At 36.1% G+C, this 19,146-nt stretch overlaps 1 protein-coding gene across 10 annotated transcripts in view; it reads left to right on the forward strand.

The window, feature by feature from the left end:
• The window catches only part of KCNC2 (potassium voltage-gated channel subfamily C member 2), a 102,815-nt gene that overhangs the window by 2,286 nt on the left and 81,383 nt on the right, over positions 1-19,146 (forward strand). The gene's annotated exons all lie outside the window — the stretch shown is intronic.

Consider the following 19,146-nt stretch of genomic DNA (forward strand, 5'->3'; position numbering starts at 1 on the left):
CCTGTTTGTGTGTGGATGTGAACAGGAACAGCCCAAAGGTGCCATCATCCTCCCTGAGCACTGGCATGAAGGTGTCTTTGGGTCCAGGGCAGCTGGCCTGAGGTCTTGGGTTTGTGATCAGATGGTGACAGCGACAGGGGAGAGTGACCTCAACCCTTTCCAAGCTTTGCTTTGTCTGCACTGGTAGGTGACCCTGGTTCAACAAAGTAAGTGTGACAGAGGGTGCACTGACTCTTCCTCCATTGATTTCTCAGGGTGACCCTCACTGGCTCTGTGACTGACGGTATGGGGATGAGACAATAAGTGATCATACTGACTTTATGTTATTTAGATAGTGATTTTAGATTCTGATGTGGACCACTTTGTTGATTTGGATTCTAGTTCTATCTTTTAGGAGCTGTTGTCAGCTGTAATGTGGGTTAGCTTTCTAACTCAGGCCTTTGGAGGAAACGAATGGTTGTAATTACTTTGAGAGAAATATGCAGTGGTGCCTCAAATTTAACAATAAAAGCAACCACCAGTAAATTCTTCCTGCAACACAAGACGAAGAACTTGTAATTAGAAATGTGTGATTATAACATGATAATAAGTGTTTTTCAGCATATTTACCAAGATTCCTACGAAGTAGAGCTAAGCCTCATCCTGCAGAAAGTGCAGTTATGGTGGGTGTCATCTCCTAATCAGTTCCACTGATTTCACTGGCAGTCTCATATATGTGTGCATAAGTGTGTGGTTTAGTGACTTATGGCGCGATGCAGTTTCTGTCAGCTCATCCTATGATCTTAGTGAGGTAAGTTGAACTGAAAGTCCTTGTAGCTATTACTGTCACTTGCTAAGTTCCCATGTTGTGTTTTTGAAGGTTGTCCACCAATATATTTTCCCTTGACAGTTGGCTCCAGCTGATTCTTAAACTGGCTTGGGTGAAGATACTTCAAGTTTGCAAAATGAATACTGTAATTAATACTGTAATAGAAAATTGCAATGTGAAAGTGTTAATCTCTTAGAAGATATTTACCTTTCTATAACTTAAAAACTGGTTTTAAATGTTTTCTTATTTTCACTGTAGGCAGCCAGACTAAGGCAGTGTTAGTACTGTAACAACAGTGTCTAAATCAGTGTTTTCCTTTTCTCAAGGCTGTTACTCTGTGCTTGGTCTTTCAGGTAGGGAGAAAACTTTGAGAATTTCTGGCAATTTTTAAAGCATTAAAGTGAATTTGTATTTAGGGATTTGCATGCAGTTAGTAAGCACTCTTGAACATGGTAATTTAAGGTGATGGTAGCCTTAGTTTGAAACTGAGACATTGCTGTCAGTTCAATGTTTTTCCACACCTGAAAAGAAAAGCCATTATTTTCTGAGTATTCTGGCAAATACCCTCTTGTTTTATGTCAGCTAAGATGATGACTAACTCTAAAAACATTCAAGTGAAATCCTGGCCTCACCGAAATCAAGACAAAACTCTGAACATCAATCTTTGCTTCATAGTGGTAGCTACTGACTCATACACCACTTAGATTATGGTGAGGCTGCTTAGTGGTAAACTTTACTAAGAACTGTGATAATTACTGTGTTTTTTTAGCTTTACTGTCTGATTTAAGTTCAGCACTGTTTTTCAGGAGGCATGATGATAAAAATGGGATATTTCTATTAATGAAATCGTACTTAATATTTGTGATTTTCTTTATCTTAAACTGTGATCTCTAAAAATAGAAATTTATAGAAATTCAAATATAAGTTGCCATGGTAACCTCTTCAGGGATAGTGCACACACAAGATTATTCTAGCAAGTCCATCCAGTGATGTTATATAAATAGTGGAACTAGTTTGTTGACAAGAAGGTTTACTTTATTTGTGATTCTAAAAAATTATTCAACTTTTAGTGCATGCATTTTGATGTGCAGAGAGTGACATATACTAAACATGGGGTTTGTAGATATAAAATGTGATCCATGTACATATGATTGCTTTGAAACCTCCAACACTTTTCTTTGTTTCACAAGTTCAGGAGTTAGGACTGAATGTTATTTCTGGTTTTGTGTTACTGTTTTGGATTTCACAGACTGTGAAATGAATTTAAAGAGTACAGTGGTACTCCGTTCACTCCAGGCTTAATAGACCAATCATTCATGAAAGGCTATTTGACAGAATGCTGTTATTGGAGATGTGGAAAGCTACTGGCATAGATACTGTCATAGGAGGACAGGTGCTGGGCAACTAAATCTTTCTGTGCCTTGGCTTAAACATTTCTGAAACAGACACCTAATTCTTACTGACTCAAATACACACTGTTAGTTTTGCTAGTTAATATGATTTTGGTGTCCTTTGTTGGCTCAGAAGTACCAGCTTTAGAGAATGTGCAAAGATACATCTAAATAGTTTGTACGAAAGTACAAGAGGCAGTATTAATCATTGACTTTAAAAGAGTGTCTGCAGATGTCCAGCAGGAACTAGAAAGTCAGTGCTTATCTCAGATACCATATTTCAAAGTAACTAAGCCTTTAAGGCCTTTTTACTTTTGCATAATAGTTGAAACATGATGCTGTTTAAAGAAGTAATTAGTATTTGTCATTAATTTTTTCTAAGGTTTATGTGCTATTCCTATACTTAGTGTGGGAATGCAAAAACGATCTGAGATTCACCAAGCTCTTAAGTATATATCCTTAACTTTTTGTGAAGACTGTAAATCTATTCCTGGAAAAGGGTGCAGCACCTGCAAAGCTGGGTAGTTCAGCAGTGCAGGAGTCAGTATGGCTCAGGGTACTCGAGCAGGCACTGCCATTTGCAGCAGCACATTACACAACCCCTTTGCTGTATGGTCTTTATCTCTGGGAAAGGTCATAATTACTTGATTTACAAGGGTAATATGAAATCTATTTCTCAAGTTTCCTCCAAGTAAGTATTCACTGCAATGCAAATGAAACTACAAAAGCCTAGCAGTCTAGGCATCAAGATACACACTGTTTAAGTGTTCTTAAAAATACTGATGCTGCTTCATTGTAATATGAGGAGCTGGATTTGAGCAGTGGGTTGTAGTGTTGGAGGGAAATACAAAGTTCACATCTGCTGCTTTATGTGACTTTAAATTGTCAAAGATCCCTTTCAGTGTCCTGTAGCAGATACACCAGCTTTGAACATTCAGTGAGGTGAAGAATCATCTGGAATGATTGAGGTGGGAGAGGGGAAAATATGATTTTATGGACCCCTTGAAAAGCTAAAGGTGCAGAAATTATATTGGAGAACTTTCTTATCAAAGGCCACTTATGTCTTTATTTGTGGCTTGCTTGCATTTATGTTTTCTCCAGGTACCTAAATACCTGTTTTGATACCCGTCAAGAAAGTCTTGATTTAGAAAGCCTGTCGTGTATTATGGTGAATGACTAAAGTGAGTTGTATTTTTAGGGCTTTGCCTGTTCTGATGCAAGATAGGTTTTATTTTTGGTGGAAACAACACTGCTGCGATAGTCTGAAATACTGCGCATGGAGTGGTGAAGATACATTGATCTCAGAACACATATTTGTAGATGTATAGTGAATAGCAAAGGTTGTTTGCTTTCTTAAGTAAATAAAAAGCCTTCTAATGTGTATGTGGAGATCTTTGTCTTTTATTCAACAAGGAAAGGAGGTATACTTCGTATTTTACTATTTAATCATTAGTTAGTCAGACATGTGCTGTCTGAAACTGATAGAAAATAGTAAAGGTTGATACAGCAACTGCAAGGAGGGTGTTGCTTTTGCCATGTTGGTAATCAAAACAATGAATTTATTTGTAAGTGGGAAAATAGTCTATTAGATTAAATTGGTAAACACCAGTCATTCTGCTTGAAGCATTTAGACTATAGGAGCTTTAATTTTTGAAGACACATGAAGATGTGTTCCTAATGACAAAAATCATAATGCATCACTATTACAAATATTCAGACACTCTGTAGCTTCATGTATGCATGGGCTGACTAAATTGCATCATAATTAATTTTTATTAATTTGCCTCTGGCATACTGGCTTTTAAAAGTCTTAATTGGATATTCTAGCTTAATACATGATGTATACAGTGTAAACTACCATGATCTACATTAAGTGTAGATGGTCTCTAATGGTTCTGACATATCAGTGAGGTAAAATCAGCAAGGTTTCTGCCTTCCGAACTTATGCCTCTTCCTCTACAGCTGTTCTGCCTGATGCTGCTAGTGTTTCCATGGAAACAAGCCAGCTCTTGGCTTCCTCTTCCCATTGAAAACAGCCTTCTCACTGTCACTTATTCATCTGGGAAAATGATTTTGTCATGGTTCTGACATAAATGCCACAGGGATGATCTGTCCTATCATTTCAGAAATAGATGCTGTTAGGCATGTGCACGTGCATGCAGCCAGATTTGTCTTTCAGTGACTCTAAAATAATTTGGTTAATGGACTTAGGCTGAATTTGCTTTGGTATATCTGGAAGTGGAAATTAGCTTACTATACACAGCCCAAGATGATAATGATGTGAGAAGTATTTTTGATTGAGAAACCTGGCAGACTAAGTTCTCTTCCTTTATGTACTTAATGTAGAATGTAGTATCTGTCATGTTTGTTTACAGTGAGGGTGAGAATTTACCGTCAAACTTCTTAAGATAGTGGTAGCTCACAACTTCACATGAATATTGTGTAAGTTTCAGTGCTGCCGTCAGATAAAGTATCATGTTGCTATGCATGTCATGTGACGCAGTCAGGATATGAAAAAAGTGATGCAAGAAAACTGGTATTTTCAAGGTCCTTTTAATCTTCAAGTGTCTGGTACTTAGTCCAAAGCAAATGTAAAAATCAATACCCTGTGAAGAAATTTACGTTTTTGTTTAATGTGGTTTGTGTTGAGTCATAATCAGAGAAGTTCAGAACTCAGACAAATTCCAAATCCTTAATTTGCATCCTTTACTGTAGGAACTTCTGAGATATTTTAAGAGAAGGTTGTGTAAAACTTGGCTGTCTTTTTTCCCCTCAGTGGTCAGTGGCTGAAAGTGGCTGTTCTCTTCCCATGACGTTGCCTTGCAATTGGGGTAGAAAGATGAGAGAAGAGAAAAGGCATACCTCTCTAAATTTTTGATGTTTAAATAATCTCTTATAAAGTGCTGTCCAGTAGTTTTAAGATGGTAGAAACAAGTTCTTCTCATTATCAAGTGCTGTTTTCAGCACTGTTCATTTCTCCAGAGACAACTCTTGCTTGTTCTGTGCTTTAGACACTTGGCTCATCTTGGTTTTCTTCAGCCACTTCTGGGGAGAAAGGATTTATCTGTATTTAGCACCCAATGGGGATAGTATGTTCCCTTTTAATTCTCCTTACTAAAGCTTCTTAAGACCTCACTTCTGGCAGCAGGGTTTACATAAACTTACTGATTCAGTGTAGAAACTTGTGGGGATTCTGAAACAAGGTGGGTTTTGTTTATTTTGTTTGGGTTTTGTGTTTATTGTGAGTAAAATAGGCAAATAAAATACACCTGTGGTAATAGTTGGAATATCAAACTATCCATTATTGTTCTATGTAGTATATTTCTTACAGTTAATACAGCTCCTTTACACACACTCATTCTTTTACACCTTTCCAGTATAAATTAGTAATTACATAGGAGTAAAATTTTTTTTGAAGAAACACTAAGCAAGACTACTCAAGAATTTTACATGGAGAGGAAATTGAGGAACTACGTGCACTCTTACTTAATGTGTGTTCTTATTTCCAAAGAGCCTTTATACTGGTGCAGGAGTTGAAATATGAGAATATTTCACAAAACTGAAATAATTTAAAATGGTAAACAAAATATTTGATTGGGATAATATGCAAGGACATAGTAATACAAATTTAGCTTGGCAATATTTATCAAGGGATTCAAGTTGTAGTGATGACCTGGTACATTTTTTCCTTATATTGACATATACATATATATGTCGATATAACTAATTGGTAATTTTGTCAGAGTGCTATAGAAATAGCTGCAGAGAATGAACACAAAATCCCATGGTTTGGGGTTTTTTTTTAGTTATACTAGTGTGTTTAATTAACATCTTTGTTGGTACTTTATGATGACTAAAGCACTTTTGAAGGGAAAACTCCACTTCCATCTGTTAATCAGTAGTGATAAAAATAGAATGCCATCTAATCACGTGAAATACAATTTCCTGTGATTTGCTTTACAGATTTCTTGCTGAAGTGGTGGTGCGAAGCTTAAAAAGCACATTATCCAATTATGTATTACAACGTTTTGTTACTACCACTGCTGCTCTTAAGTTGAAAATTCTGAGATGTTGCTGTGGTTTGGTCTTTTTACCAGTATGTTAATTATTACAGTGGTGTTATAATTTAGTCCTTTCTTGTTACAGATAGCCTTTTGTAGTTTTCTTAAAGTTTCTAAGTGAACCTTAGATACCATGTCTTTGGTATGTTCCTGCAAAATGCTGTAAATGGAGATCAGTCTTTTAGCCTAGTGCAGAATAATGTGGTAAAGTTCATTAATATGCATTAAATACACAGAAAATCATATAGGCATATTTGTGAAACAAATATAGTTTCTTAAGTGTTTACATTTTCATTAATGTATAGCATACAAAAATATTTATTTTTTTACTGTGCCTAGTCTTTGGAAAAGGGGAAGTATCCCTTGAAGTTTGTGTGTTTGGTTTGGATAATTTGTAGAGTGCTAGATATATAGCAATAAACTTCTTTTTAATTTTTAAATACGTATCTTAAGATATATAATTCTTGTTGAGGAATGGCTTCCACCACGCTAATATGCTTGCTTTGATAAAAGCACAAGGCTACTCAAATACTATGAATCTGATAGTATGTGGGATTTTAGAGCAACAGAAATTGAATGCTGAAACTCAATGGCTGAGAAAATTGCATTGGAGAAGATGAAATTAGTAGATGAGGGCTGCAGAACAGTGGTGTGATGTGCTGGGTACATGGTTTTGCAATAATGAGGAGCAAGGGGACTGCACTGGTGCCACAGCACTGGGTGGGAGAGCTTAACCATCCCCAATGACATCCTGCTGGTGTGTGCTGTTTAGTAGGGGAAGAATATCTTCTACTTGTATTTTTGTTGCGCTGTGTAGTTTCTCAGATCATAAACATTCACAAAATATATTGGGCTTTTACATGTTGTGCACTACACTGTAAGATTGAGGGTGATCAAGTGTGTAGTAATTAATATTTTATATAAAGCCTGTGCAATAACAATCATGATCTTTTTAATGTAGAGATAAAAAAGTATGCTAATGCCTTTATGTAAACTTTCTTTAGTTCTTAAACAATATCAAAGGAAATGTCCTCATTTGTCCTTATTTTTACATAGGTATTAAAAAAATTCTCTGTACTTTTCATGCAAGCAATAGTCTTCATTGGCAGTTGGTAATCTTCTACTAATATGAATGACAATTTTAATAATTGGTTTCAGGAGTATCTTCATTTTCACAGGATAATTATTAGGACCTGAAAGAGTTAACTTTGGTATTTTTTATGTAATCCCAAGTCTTACACAGGTCTTTTTTTTCTGACAGGAATTTTTCAGTATTTTAAGTTTCATCCAGATTGTTCAGAGGGGAACCTTCTTGGTTTCTGATCACATTTGTGAAAGGAGTTTTCTTGCATTTGCAATTCTAGGTCTGATACCTACTGTCAGGTTCTCATTTGAATTTTAGGATATAATTGATGTACAAGCACATCTGAAATTCCCCTTGAATATCCTTCCCTTCACCTTAGTCTGCAAAATTATTTAAAAAAAACTATAAAAGCTTAGAGTTGTTGGAGTTTTGTCTCTCCGCAACTTCCTGAGGAGGGAAAGTAGAGAAGGAGGTGCTGTATCGAGTAGCAGGATGTGTGAGAATGATTCAAAGCTGCATCAAGAGAGGTTTAGACAGGATGTTAGGAATCGTCTCTTTGCTGAGAGTCTGGTCACACACTGGAACAGCTTCTTAGGGAAGTGGTCAGTGTCCCAAGCCTATCAGTGTTGAAGAGGAATTTGGACAATGCCCTTAATACCATACTTTACCTATTGGTTCAGCCCTGAAGTGGTCAAGCGGTTGGACTAAATGATTGCTGTAGGTCTCTTCCAAATGAAGGAATCTGTTCTAAAGGACTAAGTTCTGGTCCTCCAACCTTCTTCTCTCTTACAATGGAAAATTAAGTCCATTTACTTAATAATGATGGTGTTTCATATTTTCATGGTTTAAAACAAAAAAAAGCGCATATAGTAAATGGCATACAATAAATGACAACATTTTTTAGGGTAGAAATCAAGCAGGTTAGGATTTCAATGTAGATATTGAACATCAGCTCTGCTGTGTAACTTGCGCTGTTCATTATCTGGTAATACTTTATATAAATTTAAACACCTTAGGCATCTTAATACTTACCCTTCCTCCAGTAAATTTTATTACTGGCTATATTTGAGACTATTTGAATATAGTTTCAAATTTGAGAATTGAAGACAGAGTTATTTTCCTGAATGCCTAGGTGATACACCAGTGCAACTTGGAAAAGAAATGGCCATGTTTGTGGTTTGTCTCCATAACAGGCATGTGAAACTGATATTGCAGTGACCCGTGAATGGTCAACAAAATTGGTTTGATGCATTGCAGCTACAGGGTCTCCTTGGTTAGTCATTGCATTTTAAAGTTGATGCCTTGATAGCAAAAAAAATGAGCTGGGGGAATTAAAAAGGAAAAAAATAGTAAAATGAAAATTAATCTTGGGGGGAAATGAGTTATTAGGGACCGAAGCGAAGAGTATATTTTCATTATTTTGGTTTATCATGATATAGCCAGCCAAACCTTGAAAGTTGCAAAGACATTTTGTGTTGTGTGTGTCATTCTTTTGAGTGATGCTTGTTGCTTTAAGGATGGAAGATGCTGGAGTTTTGTAAACTGCAGATTTATCTACTTAGACATTTTTCTGCAGTTGCCACTTCCTTAATCTTAGAGTGAGAAGAGAACTTTAATCTTTTGGTATTTTTGAAATTACTTCCCTAATGACTAGGTTTATGACATTTTTGAAAGAACTACTGTAAGGTAGTCTCCACCCTCCATCCAGAAGCTGTGACAGTTCTAAATGTCTCTTCAAACTACCTCTGAAGGCTCTCAGAATTGGCTCTTAGCTGTTTCTTCACTCTTCAGTTGCACTACGTTGCATTCAGTGTCTTGCACTGTCACTGAGCCAGTGACAGCTATTCTAGTACTTCTGAGTCAATGCCCTTTCCAATTCTTTTGCAGTAAAATTAACCATTCTGCTACTGCTTGAAGTACAATGATAGTTACAGGTATCTCTCTACTGTTAATACTACCTTTAGTAGCTGTATTAGCAGCTTTTCTTTGAAATTGTGATGGTATGCATCACTTACTGCAGTGAAAACCCTGCAAAATTTCAATGATTTTGTATTCTCAACAATTTAAAGACACTTAAATGTAGTGTTCAGTAGCAGAAATGACCCATTAGTGTCTAGAGAAGGGTAGATGTAGTTTACATTTGGTTTATATTTCACTAGAGCAGCCTCTCTTGCACTGCTGTCCTGACAGATTCATGAGATGAAGACAATCCTCTTTGAAATCATACCTGCTTTTATTCAAATATCAATAGCTAATTTTCTAAAATAATGTGAAGAAATACTAAACTCCTGACTTTTGCTGCTGCTGTTTGGGGTACTCCTTGCAAATACAGATCAGGAGGTGTGTGTTAGTAATTACAATGAACAAGCTTTTCAAGTCTTACTATGTTTGTTTACTGGCATTGCAAATTTTAAAAAAAAAGGTAATTTTTATAGTTTCCTAATCACACTATGAGTAATATGCTGCCTCCAGAAACTTAAGCCTTGTCTCTGGGTGAGAAAGTCCTGGCCAGAGAAGATGCTAAAGGAAAATGTGTGACCTAAATTTTTCATTGCAATTGTACTGTTCAGACAAGTACAATGCGACACCTATGCACTGCAGAGACAGGGTGAAATGTGAGGAGAGGAGATTGTGGTCCTAGTGCTGTCTTGATATTCCTGTCTGTATGTATAAATGTGGATGCAAATATTTTTATGTGTGTATAAATGCACAAACACATGCACTTCTAAAAAAATTAAAATACTGATGTTCCTCATCTGTAATTATGATGGTCAAGAAGGTTTTGTTTTCTTTTTATTCGCATTTGTCCTTGAAGATTTCAATGAAGAAGTCTGCACCCTAGATTTCCTGACTTAATTCAGTGTTCTTGCTTTTACTTGTTTAATTCAGCTTCTAGCTGTAAGTTTGAATAGAGTTTCGTAGACTGTATGAATATCTTGCTTTTTAGGCTATGACAGCTTTTTAGGCTATCTTTCTGGATATGCATTTATATTACTGTGTTGACTTACAGTATTTTGTTAATCATGTTTGATAACGGAAATAATGTTCCATTCTTTTTAAATTTTATCTCACTAAAAATGGAAGAAACCTGAAGAAGTTATGTAACTTAAGATATCCAATTGCCTCTGAATTGTTATCAGTGACTCTCAGGGCCAATTAAAGTTTTTCCTGCACTTGTCATATTATTAAGTCTCCTATGGGTGCAGATCTGTTGCTGTCAGATGCTTGTGAATTCACAGCTTTTGCCCACTGAAGGTTTTGGATTTCTCTGTCTAAGTGGGACCCTTATTTTCAAAGTCCTGTAGAGATTTATGGTTTTCAAAATCTTTATCCTTTGGTCTAATGTTATTATAAATGGCCTTCTTGTTCAGAGTTCTTAGGTGAAGGATCGGTTCACTTTTTAGCTTTGAGGAAAACAACAAACCAAAGTGAAACAATGTAAAGTTGCTTTTCACTTGGAAATTCTTGTAACTTAGAACATCTTGTCTCAAGAAAGCACTTACATTTATGGTTATTCGTGTTGTCTCAGGAAGTGCAACTCTGCTAAGGTGTTTTCAGCTCAAGAACAGTTTAGATAAACAAGCAGAGCTGAATGGCTGTTGTGACCTGGTGGGGGTTTGGCTCATGTAAGGAAATCCTTCCATACCTAAGAGCTCTGCCTTTTGTGCAACAAATACTGCATCAGGATGGAAATTGTTTTACAGTGTTTTGTGCAGGCATGACTGCATTATGTTGTGCATTGTGTCATTTAAAAAAAAATATTCTAAAGCAAACCAACATTTTATAGTGTCCATTTTATGGAAAGCCTGTAAAACTTAAGCAAGAAGATTGTTCTTTCTATGACTTTATTTCAGACATCTTATATAAGTAATTATATTGCTTATATAGTTGTTTGTTTTTTTAAATACAAGTAATTATATAAATATATTGCTTTTATAGAGAGTTACACAGAATGGCTCAAAAACTTACAAACACGTCAAGTTCTGGTAAGTTGCTTAGAATAGCAACAGAACCCTAGTGATTTTTTTTTTCATTTTCAAAAGATATACTTTATTTAGAATATTAAATAAGACATTTTAAGAAAATCGTGTCTCCCAGTGATGCAGTTTTCTCTTCTTCAGCTTTAGTGAGGGAATATGTTAAATACAATCAGATTTGGCAATCTCATCAGATTGTGTTGGTAACACACAGTGATGTTTCATCTTTGAAGTATTGCAGCATGTTTTATTATTCATTTGTCTTTTTTTCATTTAGTTCTTTTTTTAGAAGGAATAGAGGATCGGTTCAAGTTAAGTTCATGTGTCTCTGTGTGTTGTGAGAAATACCAACTAAAGAGAAGCATAAAACCATTAAACTAACATTTAAGCAGAACATGTGAAAAGTCATAGAACATTGAAACCTGGCAATGGTGTAGGGATGGTGTAGGTGTCATGATGTACTCATTTGGTCAGGCTAGGAGGGACAGAGAGAGTGAAGAGGGATTAGGGACTGAAGTGCTAGCAGGGAGTCTTAGAGATCCAGTTTTATGTCTTCTGTGGTTCACTCTGGTCTGCAAACTGGGAAGATAAAAATGTTCCCTTACCTTAGAAAATAAAAAGAAAAAAAATATGCATTGCTCAAATAATTCAGTTAAAAAAAAAAGAAATTGTATTTTAGGTTGTCGCTGTCAAATATAGTGCCAAGGAGAGCTTAGGTGGTACTTTTTAAAGGAGATTAGGGATGGTTCGTTTCTGTGCCTGGAAATTTAAGCATACATAATCATCTCCTGGCCCTTTTTTCTTTTTCCCCACATTCAGTGGATCTGTGGTGGAAGTAAAGTGGGACTGTGTCATAATTTGGATATATGCAGTCATGAATATGAGATGAAATCCTCAATATATTGATAATAGTGTTTTCAGAGTGGAGTTGGAAGAGAGTATTCAGAGAAAGCATATATCCCACATCTGAAGAATATGGAAAGAATAAACTTGGAATTCAGTCAGCAAACAGTGACCATTTTGTGAACTGAGGCAGGGACTACATGGAAGATACTCTTCTGTCACATTAGTAAGAGTTGCTTTGTTGGATGTAAACACAAGGAAAATGAGTTAGAATCTCAGAATAGTAGGAAAGGCCTCTAAGATCACAGATTAAGGTGGAGTTTGGCACATACTGGTTTGACAAAGTTTTTCCTCCAAAACTCGCTGTTATCTTTATTAAGTAAAAGGTTTCCAGAAGGTAATATGGATTGCTGAATACCTGCAAAGACCTTTGGTATTCTCCGTCTGCAGTTAAATCCTGGCACAAGAGAATGGAAAGTCTTAAAGTGAGAAACATTGGTCAGTCTTTACAGTTGTCTCTGCTGTCAATTTGATCTGCAGTATATTAGAATGATAAATACGCTGAATGATCTCATGTTGATTCTTGGTTGTGTTCTGTAACAGCTTTCTAGAGTATACATTTTATCAGACTTAAAAAAAAAGAAAAAGAGGGCAAGATCCCAAATGAATGGCCAGTGTCATCAGTACTTAACGGTGGCACTTAATTTAGTATTTCAGGAATAGTTGCATTAGTTAGTGAAAGCTAGTTGCTATTCTTTGCTGCTTTATAATATGTTTAGTAGTTGTGCTTAACTATGCAGATCAGTATTGTCTAAGCACAGGGCAGGGCTGTAATTGGGTTTTTGTTAATTTTGGTATGAAATTGTTTCAAATGAAATTAACCCTTTACTCTGAAGTAGCACCCATCTTTATGACCTGCTTCTTACTTAAAAGAACTCTTGCTGTCACTTCTCCCTATTGAGTCATACATAGGGGAATGCATTTTCATGAATAAGATATGTAATATGTTTAACAGTTTATTGTGAAATGAAATGAAACTTCTTGCTTATTGATCAGAAACATGAATTGTTCTAGCAGGTGGAAGTCATGAAGAGCAAGAGCAGTGCTTTCATAATTATTGAAATGTTTTGAAGATTCCTGAGGCATTACTGATGTTACTTTGAGGTTTTTTTTTACTCTTCTCTTACAAGGTGAAGCTGTACTGAATTATTATATCAGGGAAGCTATATTGAATTCGTACAGGAGATTGATTAATAGTTTAACTGCTGTGTTTCTCTGTTGGGGAATTAAAATACAAAACTAACAAACCCAACATTTAGTTATATATGGCCAAGATTTGAGGATGTGCTTAAAGTGTGTGATGATATTGGCTGAATGAATTCCAGAAGATGGCAATTGCCAGGTGTTAAGTCTGCTGTGATCGTGGAAAGGCAAGCAATTTCTGCATTCAGTTAATTGCTTTGGAACAAACAAGATGCAGGATAAACAAGTGTGCTGAGTTTCTTTTTCCGCCTGAAGTGATCACTGCCTGTTGCCTTGATAGAGAAAGGCTATGTTTTGGAGATTTCTTGTGAGGTTTTTGGGGTTTGAAAAATTCTTCTCTGGTTTGTTGTTAATAGTTGCATAATGCAGGTGTGAATTCAGCATTGACTGTTAATAAAAAGTAATGTCAAAACTTAAAACAATATACAAAATTTTACTTACACTTGAATGCACATTTCCAAGCAGTAAACTAGCCATGAAGTATTTGGCAAGAGAATTTTTAGAACTATAGCTTTTTAAGTGTGTTGCATATACTTTCTCATATGTACCTGTGCTGATGATATGCCGGTTCTGAACCCGGAGTGTTGGTCAGATCTTGCTTCATGTTCACCATGTAACTTAAAAAATCCAAACCTTCTATTACAGGAGTTTAACATGAAAAAGTAGTTCTGTGTATTCCTGGTGGTCTTTGCAAATTGCTGGCACGGATGACTAGTTCGGCCCTGAAAAAGCTATGAGCTGTTAGCTGTGACAATGATCTCCAGTGCTTCTTAAAGTGAGTTTGACACTAGATGGTCCTCCTTCACTCCTGTGATATTTATTAGAGTGAAAACCCTAATAAATGGAAGTATTTTCAAGACTTATCAAGCTAAATACCTTGCTTTTCGTAAAGATTGGAGTTCGTAGTGCTGTTCTGTTGAATCAAGGGTATTTGTGCTGCAAAGGATACTCTGCTTCCTGCTTTAGTCTGGCTATCTCTACATCAGGAAAGGATTTCCTAGACCATGCAGGGAATACTGGACAAAATGAGCATTGTCAAACTGGTAAGGTAAATGTGCTGGAGGATTGGAGTGCACCTATAAGTAGGAAACCAATCTGAAAAAAAATACATCAAGATCTTGAGGAAAGAGGATCTTAGACCAAAAATCTGAGCAATTCTGTAGAAAAATGACACATTTGAAATAGCAATTAAATAAAAAGAAAGGTCAGGAATGCAAAAAGAAGATGTCTGTTGGAGAGGTGTATTTTGTTTGAAGGCTACAGATTAAGTAAGGCTTTGGAAAACAGGAACTGGTGATGCCCTGAAATGTAGGTTGTGTTGGTTAAAGTTACTTCTGGATTTGTTTTACTCTGCTGCCTAGGGAAGAAACAGTACATGTTAATGGTTTTAAAGGGTGAAATATTTGCATTTATCACAGTCCCTGGGAATTCTTCAGCTGATGAACATGAAGTATTGGAATGGGGAAGGGAAAGGAGAAGGGCAGGAATAAACCTCAATGCCCATTTCTACAGAGCTACAGTCTTTACAGGTGTAGTTATACACTTGGCTCTTTAATTTTGAAAACCAAGATATAAAATCTTCCAGTTTATCATGAATCTCTCTGAAGCTTTATCTGAATGACAAAAATTCGGTGTACCTCTGTAAGCTTCAAAATGGGATCCTGTATGTGCATTTGCTTTTTATTTATCTGGAGCATCTGTAGCTCACAATCCTGACCCTGGTGCTTGTTCTGCAGTAGTTGTAGCTTTTTAGATAGCTGATTTTGGAGTTAAATGCATGGAAATATGTAACATACGTGGCATTGAGGTGTGACTGTGTTAGGCAAGAAAAATTGAATTGTGTGTAGCTGTATCCACCAATATTAATATTAAGAAAAATAAAACTGAAAACTGAGTAGTTTTTAAATTCACATTTATAGGAAATTGAAAAATAGGTCATGTAAAAAGAAAAGAGGCTATTAAGATAAATGTTTAATATTTGAAGTTCAGGGAAACCCCTAAGTAGCATAGAGGTGGTTTTTTTATTTCAAACTCTTTTTTTTTTTTACAAAATAGCCTTGAATAAAATTATCCTAAGGAGAGTATCTTATGCATTCTGACCTGGTCTACTCAAATTAGGCCTTTTTGTCCATCTCAAAACCTGTATTAGGGTGGTTGTAGGAAGAACACTGATAGTAAGGATAGTGATTCTGCTTTTTGTGTGGTACTTATCCATAGCAGAAACAGTTCACTCTGAAATTCCCCTTGAAAATAGTGTAACACTACAGCTAAGCAAAGGATTTCCAGTTCTAGATTGCTTACAGGCATGACTTCTTTAAGCAGTAGCAAAATTAGAGAGGCACATCCAGTGAATGATACACCACAAACCAGCTCTTTGCTGCTGTGAGCACAAAAATACATTATAAATCATGAACACTACATATTACAAAAACACTTCCTATTGCCATATTGCAAATTTACCACAAAAAACCAAAAACCAGTAATAAACCCCACCCCTTGACTCCACAAAGCTTTAAATAGCCTTTTAAACACTGAAAGGAATTTGTTTTAGCTCAAGTCTGTGGCTCTAGAGGCCCTCACTTTCCTGTATTCCAAATAACAGCTGAAGAAGAAATGTAGTGTTTTTCACTCTATAGAGAAGATTTTTAAAAAAGGACAGAGGGAAGGGTGTCTGGAACAGTTTCTTCTTGTTATTACCTTTGACCAAGGTAAAGTGTGGCATGAGATGAATGGAGGAATATGATCTTAGGAAGCATGTTTTAAAGTTTTTAATTATTAATATTTTTCTTCACTAAAAGAATGTGAGTCTCTGCACCAGGAAATGTAGAAAAATTTACTTTGTTTTTTAGCTATCTTCACCTTTTCTCTGCAGAGCAAGACATTAGCCATTCTTAGCACTATTTTCTGTGATTCTCTCCCTGGAAATGAAAGTAACTGCTATCTGACATCAGGTAAATGCAACTTCTGCAGAAGTGTGTCCTTGAGTGGACTACAGATCTCCTGTTTTTCTTAGCCTCTTATGACTTCAAAATGTTCTCTTCATTCAATAATGTCAAGGAATCACCTAGTTAGTATGTGAGGTGCCTCAAAGCCTAATTGGGATACTTTCTTACTATTAACTGTCATCAGTTTTCTGTCTTTAAAGATGACACTGTTAATCCTGTTAGTGGATGTCAATGTGGTAAGAGGAATGACAAAAAAAGAGCAAAGAAACAAATGGCTTAATATAAAATGCCATGTTGCTTGACCTCTAGGATACGTTTTTATTACTGAGTTTAGGAGATTTGTTATGTATCCATTCAATTAAGATGAAGACTCACAGAGAAGAACAGTAAAAACTGAAAATGAACCTTGGAGATTTGTGATACTCCTTTCCTGAATTGTAAGTGATGACAGTGTGTCAGACAGCCTTGATAAACTGCTTTGTCTGTGTTTATAATCAGGCTACCTTATGAAAATTTGAATTATTTTGGAACAAACAGGAAGAAATGGAACAACCAAACATGAAAACTGATATGTGTGAATGATGATTTTATGACCTGTTTTATCACAGGTTCATTTTAGAATGCCTTATTGATAATTGTCTAGAAAAGAAAACTCTGCCTAGATATGCACAGCCAGAGGCATTTCTACTTATACACTAAATTTAGATTTTTCTTACCTATTTCTTTTTAATTCAAATATATGAATCATCATCCTTATTTCATGAACTTGTTAATTTTTGGAACAAACATTTTCTTTAGGCTATTTCATATTTTTTCTGATTCACTTGTTTTTCTGCTTAATTTTTTCATCTTTTTTTTCTTATCACTTGAAGACTTCTTAAGTAACCCATTGCTCCTCTGTAGAAGATTCATCAGCAAGGCTGCATTCTGTAAGTGTGGGTCTTTACACCTGTAGAGCTAGTGGTGCATTTCATGATATTTGATCCTGTAATACAGAATAGGTGAACAGAGTTCATACACTCTTTTTTCCATTTCAGTGAGTAATATTAAGAAACCCCTTAAATCTCTATGGACTCATAATTCGGAACTGTTAAATATGATGAACAACAGTCTTTTCTTTTTGAACACGGTTAGACTTACAATCTTAAGACTGCAGGGAGAACTGCTTCTACTTTTTAACCCTAACTGCAAAGGTATTATAACCCTATTACAGAATTCTCTATGCAGTTTCTGCTTGAAAAGTTCTCAGATGTTGTGGTATATGATTTTTCAGCTGCCTGGCCTGAAGTTGCAATTCAGTGTACCTAAAATGAGGAATCTAGGTTCCTCATCTTTTTAATAATTGGAGATACAGGCCTGGGTGATTAAAAATAGCTGAGAGAGATGCATTTATTTGGACGCAGTAAATTCTCTTTTGAGTATTTTAAATATAATCCTGGTGTAGGTGTGACTGAAGTAGGCATTTGTGCTCTCTACTTCATGAGATGCATTTGTTTTTACATTAGCTGTGCTACTGAGAACTAAGCAATGTGCACAGTGAAAAAAGAGTTAATTGTATTTGTGACCTAAATGTAGAATTGACACCTAACTGAATTGTTTGCTAAAGCTATTTGCCTAAATCTGTGTAGCAGGCTTGTATGACCATGGTTCAATCAGTTAATGAGTGCACAATATTAATTTGCCTTAGTTAGGCTTCCAAACCAATTTTCTCACACTTAACAGAATGCACTAGAGGCCAGCTCTGATATAAGTAAGTCAATGTGCAAACCAGTTTAGTTAAATTGGTGCAATTTCTCTACGATTTCTGTAAAGGCCACTTGTGGTATTAGGGTATTCTGACTCTCATACTCTAGGAAACCACTGGTTCCTGCCTGGAGCTGTCAGTTTTGGTCCTGAATGCTTGAGATGTCTGATGTACATTTGCTTCTAGTGTGCAATACTTTTCTTGAAATAAAAGTATTTGAGTGAAATCAGATTGAACCAAAACTTAGCTACTCAGCTATTTGTTTCTGACACACTCACTGCCTATGTTTAGTACTTTTCTTTTTTCAGTCCTTGCTGTGGTCTCTTCCAGCTGTAATTTCCATACATGTGCAGACTGTTTATGCCATATGAATGCATATTTTTGGTCTGTGTAAATTTTAGATAGCATGCTGGGAGCCCTGGTATCAGTTCTGAGCTTCCTTAGTTCTTCATGCAGTAGGGAGGGTAATGAGTTCCCAATACAATTCACTGTCAAGTTTTTGACCACATCAAAGTCTAGTGTATTTTTGTAGAGCTTGAATGTTTTGGGTTTTTTCATCAAGTCAGTAAAATCATCTCAATTCCATCTAGCCTGTCTTATTAATATTAATGTGGAAGAACTGTGACAGCTGCCAGCATGCTTTATTGCAATTTATAACATCATGTAACCACCAAGTGATGTATTTTCATTCTTTGTATTTGTGCTGAATTCCCTCCTCATTTGCCGTGCTCCTCAAATGCACAGCAGAGCAATTAAATGCTCTTGGGATGTGCTCTGGTTGCAAGAACTCCGCTGAGGCAGACCTTTCAGTCTGTTACTTCAATATTAGTCATTTCCATTCCCCTCAGCACACCCCATGTTCTGTGCTTCTAAGCTGGGAAGCAGAGGCTGGGATTTACATGACACTGGGATGTGTTCAGAATCAACAGAGTTCTTGTAGTAAATAGCAGGCCTGTGTTTTTGTGGTGGATTGCACACAGGATGATCACTGTAAGATCTGTTCATCCTCTGCCATGTGAGGCAGTGAGAG

Source organism: Pithys albifrons, chromosome 3 (genome assembly GCF_047495875.1).
Source record: "Pithys albifrons albifrons isolate INPA30051 chromosome 3, PitAlb_v1, whole genome shotgun sequence".
NCBI lineage: Eukaryota > Metazoa > Chordata > Aves > Passeriformes > Thamnophilidae > Pithys > Pithys albifrons.